The sequence below is a fragment of the Crocodylus porosus genome, unplaced genomic scaffold, assembly GCF_001723895.1.
Source record: "Crocodylus porosus isolate Cpor-Errol unplaced genomic scaffold, CroPor_comp1, whole genome shotgun sequence".
Lineage (NCBI taxonomy): Eukaryota > Metazoa > Chordata > Crocodylia > Crocodylidae > Crocodylus > Crocodylus porosus.
In genome coordinates, this window is record NW_017728886.1 from 38,554,485 (window position 1) to 38,563,382 (window position 8,898).

An 8,898-nucleotide genomic window follows, 5' to 3' on the forward strand; every position below is an offset into this window, starting at 1 on the left:
GCTGGAGCATGGCATTACTGCATGCCAGCAGCCTCCTGCATCTTGTGTATCAGCGTTCCCATGCTTAAAAATGGTGGTGGGGGCACCTGAACTAAAATTCATTAAATAAGCTTTAGTGCGAGTGCCCCTGCCACCATTTTTAAGTGTGGGGACGCTGATATACAAGATGCAACGTGTTTTAATTAGAGCAGCTCTTGGAGCCATTCTAATTAAAGCGCTGGCCCCCAGAGCACGTGTAAAAGTGCCCTATATGTTCAGCACTTAGTACAATTTTATTAACACATCTGGTAGGAATAATGAATGTTTAGCAGAAGTAATCAAACTTTATGTTTTAAGACATAAATGCATTTAAAATCACATTGTTACAAGACTGCTCTTCACATGCATCTCAGATCCTTTTGTTTCCTTTTTCACCCACAGATAAGAGGCTGAAATAATTCCAGTCTTATTTTGTAAAAAATACTGGTTTGGTTTTAGTAGACTGTGCTTCTGTTTGTTTGTTAAAAGGCTTATTTTGAGTAAATACTTTTATTAACATAGCTCTGGAAGGAAGAGAGAATTCTGGATTGATCCCTGAAGCTTTTTCTTCTGAAGAGCTAAGGAGGAAATCCATGTCTCTATGGTTTATGCATAATGTACACTTGTGGCAAAATGGAGTATTTGAGAAACAGGTGTTTTGTTTTTTTTATTTAGCTACATGTGGGGAAGTAAGCATCTGCTGGAATAGCATGGCTGAAAATCAGATTTTTGGCCATTTTCAGTTTTCTTTCTTCCTTTTTTAAGACAGACAGAACATCTTAATTTGTAGCAAATTCAGCATTTATCCAGGTGTTTGTTTATGCACAGTGCAGTTAGATTCTTTCTTAGATTGTAAGGCCAAAAATAACCATTAAAGCATCTAGCATGACCTGTATAGACCAAGCTAAGTAACATCTGGTCACTCCTGTATTAAGCTCAATCACATGTGGTTGATTAAAGTATATTTTCCATAAAAGCATACAGAGACTGTTTATTTTTTTAAGTTTTTAAGTTGTTAAGTTTTTAAGTTGTCTGGAGATGAATTCTCCATCAGTCCTATTGTGGGGTAATCATCTTCACTCTTCAAACCTCATTTTTACTTTAACCACTTCAATTCTTTTTATATGTTTTTTTGATATAATCTTGATTTTACTTCCTTTCCCACACATTTCCCTCCCCACCCCCCCAAAACATTCTTTATATATAACCCATATTCTCTCTTCTACCTGTATGCCAGTACTTTACTATGGATTATCTGTCTCAAAGGTACATATTTGAGTTAAATTTTATTGTACATTAGACCAATGTAAGATTTGCCTTCACTGCTAAATAGTAACAAAGGTAACAAAGTTGTATTTGCCTCTGGGTACATAAAAGGAAATGCTCAAGTTTGATTTTGTGACATACTAAACTTAGCTTTTATTTCTCTAAAGCAAATAGGCAATTGATGTTAGAGGAAATATGATGCAATTCATCCATAGCTTGCATTTTAACAATGATAGCTTTTTTTACCTTCGGTGCAATCTGGGAAAAAACCTCTATGTGGTCTTTAAGTGACTTTTAATATTATCTAGTTTCATGTGCATTTGTGAAGTACGGTATCCTGCATATTTCTTGTTACATTTTTTTAAATGTGAAAACATGCTAGTTTCACCACTTAAATGCATGGAATGCTAATCGTAAGTACAGTCTCTGTGTTTATTCACACAGTCCTTGAGCTCCCTGCTTGGCCAAAAATACTAAACTTGTGTTGATGATTTTGTGAGCCATATTTTTAGGGGAAGGCTCAATCTGCTGAGCTACAGAATCCAGCTCAGACTTTGTCTCTCTCATTCTGCCCATATGAATCTCGTATTCTTAGACAAGAATACACATTGGCAAGAGGGTGCTGTTGAAAGTACATCCACTTGTCCTAGCCCTAAGCTTAGTTAGGGTACTTTCAGGAGGGATGGGTGATGAGGCCCTGAAACCTCCAAGACTGCTCATGAAGGCAGTCAGTCATCCGGGTTTATCAGCCTACTTGGTCAAGCTCACGTTTCCCACAGGATGACTGTTCATTGAAACTTAACGGAGATCTTCAAATTTATTTCACAGACCAATGAACAATTATTTGGCCAGAACCTACCCAAGTTGCAGAGTGTAGCGAAGAATAAAAAGCATTGTGGTAAGCTTTAACTGATGTCCAGAGGGAAATCACAAGATCAAAGAAACACAAGATCAAAGAAAAATAAGCAAAAAACCTATCTCAGGTACAGAACAAACCAGGTCCTTGTTCTAAAAAACTAATGGCATTTTTCATATAGAATCCTAACCTTTCCCTCTTCCCTAAGAAGTGTTTTCTCTGATTATCCAGAGACCCTCAAGTTTGTAACTAGATAAAGGGAGAAAAGTAATTACCTAACATTTCAATTGTATAAACAAGGGTAAAATGATTTTAGGGTTGGGAAAAATTTGGAGGCCATAGAACAGCAGGAAATGGCACAATTCACAGCATTTTTTTTATTTTGCTCATACTTCCTTTTAGCTCTCTCTATTAATGTACCTGTTGGTAATTAAAATCTTCCTTACCAATATCCTTACATCATAACTCTCCTAAGAAGTCTAATCAAGGAACTATGGTTCTGACACATTTAACATTTCAGATGTGGTTAATTGTGCCATAAATAGTAACCAGGTGTGGCAGAGCACAGTGGAAGTGCTCTCCACGTATGGGCGGCAACCACCTCTGAAGGAGACAGCTGGAGGAGCAGCAGGGAAAAACCCAGAAGAACCAGTTTAAGGGGAAAGTGAATGGCAGTGCATCGTTGGTGTCTGCCTTTTTAAGAGCTCAAGCAGGCAGCCAGCAGGTGGCTGAGGAAGGCAGCCATTTTAGAGCCAGTTCCCAGGGCTGGGAGAGCAGTCTGCTTCCAGTAGCTGAGGGAGCAGCACCACCCAGCTGTCTTGCTGCTCAGGGACACCTCAGAGATAAGGGTGAGGCTATGGGGAAGGAGGAGTCCTACTGGTCCTGGGCATAACCAAAAACTGCACCCTGCCAGGATACGGCAGCCTGGTGGACCTGCCTGTGGTGGGGCAGGGCTACTTAAATACCAGGGCCGAGAACCTCCCAGGTGTAAGGCAGGTTAAGGTGCCTAAACCCCTGCCCCTACCACCTGGCGGGTTACAATAACACTGGGGGGCGATAGGCCCAGGCATGCCCATATGGGGCACCTGAGTCTGTTGGGTGTAAGATCCTGCACCCTGAGAGTGGGGCGATTAAGTTGCAGCCCTGTAGAGAGGGCAGACTGAAGGTCAGGCAAGCTTAGAGGAAGAAGCACCTGAACTTGTTGGGGTGGAAGACCCCAGGCCCTAGTATAGGGGTAAGTGTTAGCCTGAGAGAAGGGCAGAGTGGTCCGGCCAGGGGGGCATGTTGTGGAAATTCAGACAGGATCACTGTTTGGCTAACAGAAGCACTTTATTTTGCATGGCCATGGGAGAAAAAGCAGGGGCAGCTAGTTCTTGACGAGAACAAAGCACAGGCTACTTTATATACTGATAAATCACATACAGATCAGCCTGCCCCGTAACATGCTCTTGGCAGTCTGACAGCGACTCATCCTGGTGTCTTGCTGAACCAGGCATGCTTTCTCAAGCTGTTTCCTGATAAGCTTATCTTGAAGGCTGCTGTGTTGTTCTCATTCGGCCTTCAGCCTCACCTCCCCATCCTGTCCCGACAGTATACACTCCTTCCAGTACTTTTCCATTCCTCATCAGGCAGTAGGCCCATAGTTGAGTAATTGCTCAGTCTTGTTCAGGTGAGGGTCACAGGAGAGACCCAAAAGACTGTGCCAGGGCTGACCAAAGAGGGGAGAGTGAAGCCTAATGGCCCTCCAGGCTCACTCACAAGAGTAGGGTGGCATGAAGGCAGCCTGGGATAGGTCCGTGTAAAAGAGACCGGGTGAGAGCCAGTGGAGTGCAAGAGGCCTCAGTGAGAGGGAGGTGATGTGTGTGTGTGGCCCGTGAAGGCACCGTGTAAAAGACCAACTGTGTGCCCAGTTTGAGCCGGCCTTGGGCCGGAGAGGCATCACACAGTATGACATCTGCACGTCTGTGAGGCATGGGACACGTGTAAGGGAAGGTAGGAACATGTACACACCACCTGTCAGCTGGGCGTTCGAAGGACAGTCTCCCACCTAATTAATAGCTTAATTATATACGAACAAGGCAAGCGGGCAGGTGGTGTGCCCATAGGCAGGTGGGTGGCCAGTACTGTGACTGGTTGGAGGAGTCCCACTTATTACACCTGGCCACGTGTGCAAGTCAATTTAAGGCACAATAATAGAATAAATGAGCCAGAAAGTTATTTCATATTTAACGTATAATAACTTTGTTTCTCATTTGTATCATGTCTTAAATTAAATGTTTGGCAACCTGTGCACAGGACCTGTCAAAACTCTGTGTGCCATCCAGCTGGGGAGCACATGGGGTTTTATAGCTCCTGGTGCACGGAAAGCCTGGCATTGGGCTGTGGCAGTCTGATGTTTGTCTCCCCATTCACCAGGACCTGTCAAAACCCCATGTGCTGCTCATCTGGGTGGCATATGTGGTTTTATAGCTTCCAGGACATGGGGATCCTGTGGCAGCCTGATCCTAGGGTTCCTATGATATCAACTGGGGTTTTGACAATCAGGTGATTGTTGGCCAGGCCTGGGGATCAGTTTGATTTTCAGCTCCAGTTGAGAATCAGCTGATTATAGGCACCCTGGTTTCTTCTCGCTGGTGCAGGAGGAGTTCAGGTTCATGATCCTGGGCTCCTGCTCCACCAGCAGGTAAAGCACAATCCCAAAATCACACATCCTGTCATGCATATGGCCCCATGGGGTGTTGCAGGAGGCACAATTGTTGGGATTGTAGATCTTAAACTGAAAGTCTGTCAGGGGCCTATAAAACTGTATTCCCATGGCATACATGGAGGCAGATTTCAACTTTAAAGTACAGTTCCGGTTGATTGTTTTTGGTTTAAGGCTAGAAACAAATTGTTGTCATGGGCTAGTCAGGCTCCTATGCACATGTAAAAGCTTTGCTTTCTTCATGGGTTTAAAGAGATTCTTCTTTACTGTTTCCAGCACTCTTGGTCCTTTTCCAGACAGATGGTAACAATATTCTTCAGGACTGGAAAAAGAAAGCAGATGTACAGTTGTCTGGTTTCCATTAAATTGTATCCATAGGAAATACCGACACACTGGCCAAAAGTACTATTCTTTGTAGCTCACATAATCCTCCTCAGAAATCAATATTTCCATGATCCAGTTTTCTCAAGAGTAACATTTATGTGAAAATGTCTGTGCTAGTTCCCCATGCCAACTCTGGGCCCAAAACTGAGAACAGTTAAATTAGTATAAACTGCAACTGTAAGGTGTACATAGTATTTGCCTTATACGATGCCAACTGGCCCTAGTGAGCTAAAGCCTTTCTTAAGTGAGTTTGTTCAGTTTATCAGTGTGAATTAGAAGCAAGTGGCCGCTCATAGAAGAAGTGTTTAAATTGGGAGGGAGTTGTGGAAAGTTACTTCAAGAAAAGCTTTAGTAGTGAGAGAAAAATAAAATACCCAGAGTTAACAGAGGCAAATAAGAGACATTAAACTCGTTATTAGAATATAAAACCCTCTTTGAGGCTGTTCTATGGAATCTTAGTGTTAGAAAGGACTACAAGGGTCATCTAGTAAAGTATAACCTCATAAATCTGGGATGATTGGGACTGAGCACCTGCTGAAAATGTGAAAATTCTGGATTTTTGAAACTGGAGTGGTGGCCTGTCCTGGAGCAGGGGCAGGAGGAGGGAGGGGGAGGGGAGGAGCGACTGGTTCTGGAGCAGTGGCCGCACGCGGAGTGGGGGTGGTGGATGGTGGCAGCAGCTGCCGCATGCAAGCTTCCCCTCTGCTGCTCTGGGACTGGCCACAGCTACTCCCTGATGGAATGTAGTTTTAAAAAGTGCTGGATTTTTGATATCTGGATTTATGAGGTTATGCTGTATAATCCTCTACACAAATGCAGGATTTGGTATTTCTATAAGCATCCCAGATAGAAGGTTATCTACAGTATTATATTCTTGGAAGGCGTAAAATATTTGCTATGAGGGGCAGTATGTATTAAGAAAAATCTGTTCGTCCTATGTTATTCTGGGAGTGTTGAAGGGCAGTTTTAATGATTATCTTACCCATGTTTTTATTCAAACCATCATGTCTTTATGGTTTGGGCTGTTGTCTTTGAAAACACCACTTCTATTTGGGAATTTTCTAATGTGCCTTATCTACTGGAAATGATAACAGCGGAGCCTTGAGAGAACCCTAAGAAGTTGGCGAAGAGGGTTCTGCATGCATAGGACTGCAGGAAGTTACTGCTTGGATTTGGATGGATAGTGTGAGCACAAAAGAAAGTGTAGGTAAGCTCTGACAAGGGAATGGAAGAACTTTGGCCAAGTCAGAGTGTAGCCAGCATGGAGCCTCGTTTGAAGATCAAAGAAGGTGCAAACTGCTGCTGTGTAATGGTAATGGGACCGAATGTAACCAGCGATTGACCCGGCTAGGTTCCCCCTGTTTCCAGCACCAGTGATAACTGCTTGTTAACAGCAGGACCTGGGCACTGATGCATGCTTTACAAACCAAAAATAACTTAAGACCCAAGCAAGGATTTTTTGCATAAAAATGTTCTCACCTATTTTCACAGGTAGATAAAATATTATTTTTCTGGTTCAATCAGTAAACATTTCCTAAACTTACTCTTTACAGTTAGTGGTAAAAAAGTTAAAGGTAAAAAGGGGTGGAACAAAAGAGGAAGAGAGAGGGGAGCCGTAGTCATTGACCTTGACATTAACAGATTATGCTATGTTGTGCATCAGAATGAACCATTTTTATGGTATGAAATCCAAGCTGAGGTTTTTTTAACACCATATTTTTAAAACATATAACTTACACTAATGTCCATGTGTTTTATTGTAATATTTGTTTAAATGGCTTCATTCCACATAAGTGCCTAATTATTAGCTTCCATTTAATGCTGTATTTTGATAGCCAATGTAATACTGCAGTAGGCAGTCTTAAAATAGTTCAAGATACCCACAGCACATGCTCAAACTCTTCTAAGTATTTTATTTACTAATACTTCTGAGTTTTATTTTAAAAATTTAATTGGTGGTTTGAGAAACCTATTTAAAATAACAAAAATTTGGCCAGTTATCATGTATGTACATGATTATTGGCCAAATATAGTTTTTATAAAGTTGACCTTTATAAATTGATATCAAACAATTGACTGGTAAATATCATGTAAAGATTACTAAGGTAAAATGTAAGTATATTGCAAATAAATGTATAGCAAGTAAGTGTAAGACATTTATATTATCATTTCTGTTAATATGTTCGAGGAATATATTGTTACAGTAGTTCTTGAAACATTCCACAATTGCCCAAGATCAACAAAATATAAAAATTATTCCACTCTGTCAACCTGGGAAATTCTCTTGATGGAAGATTGACCTATTACCTCTCCATGAAGACTACTTTGGACTTCAAAGGTTTTTGGATCAAGCCCGTAGGGCTTGCCTCATTGATATTACTTTCCACTGATGTGAACAAAATATAGTCGTTTACTGGCATATGCACACCAGGTACTGGCACTTTATTTTCTTTATACTTATTCCTGCGGGAGTAATTCAATACAATTCAGACTAAACTGTAAATTGAAAACAAAAGCTACCTAACATTTCAGCAAAACTATTCTCCTAAAAATAACTGAATTGTTTTGTTTCATGTATTAAGATTCAGAAAACCAATCCAATATCATTCTTCCAGGAAAGACCCCTTACTTCAGTGAGATGAAATAAACATATACTCTATTATTCTACATACATCTGAAAGGACAACTTGGTCCTTACTGGGTGCATCTACACATGCACCTGACTGCACAGTTATTTAGCAAGTACTAAATGACTGAGCAGTAAGCACTGGTACTGCGGAGTCCCGCTGGCACTGCATGGGTTGTTTCCGCGCAGTAGCAGCGATATCACAGTTCATGCCTGCTGATACTATGTTGCTATAACAACCAGCTACATCACCATAGCGCATTGCTACAGGGATGGAGCATCTTGTTTAGATGCATCCACTGAGCATAAGGATTGTATTCAGCCAGGGAGCCTTTTTTTGTACTAAAAGGGGTTACTTCATGATGGGAATAAAGATTGAAGGATTTGATTTTTATACCCCAACAGAAGGGCTTTGAAACAGAATAATGTTCCCCAGAACAACAGGCAATGAACTACCCAGCATTGTTTTATTTGATAAAGCAAAGTTATTGGGTCTCTCTCTATATATATCTATATCTTTCATAGGTAATTGGAGTTTATGCTCCAACCCAGTGATAATTTTCTAAGTGCTGTGCTGTAAAAGATAGAGAAAGGCCTTCATGGAAACACAACCAAATTTTCAGCGATTTTTTTTAAGTAAATTCCTGAACTAACAAGTTATCATTAGATGTGTCTTGGAACAATTTCTGTTCTTAACTCCATCAGAAAGTGTGGAGTAACTCTAAACCAGATGTTACTGAGAGTAGAATTTACCTCCATGTGGTAAAGATTTCTGCTTAATCCACTACTTTCTTTCATGTCCATTATCCTCTCTACCTCTCTTCATCCAAACATTACTCTGAGTCTGAGGATAAAAGTTTAGGGATTACCTTATTTAAAAAAGAACTATGCCTGTGGCCACCTCCTTCTATTAGTCATTCCTTAAACATTAACTTAATATGAAATGAAACATCCTTTCACCCTATGCTGCATATTAGAAGGTAAAAGAAAAGCTAATTGCACTTAGTGTACATGTAGTTTAAGATATTTTGAGTGCCAAATGTG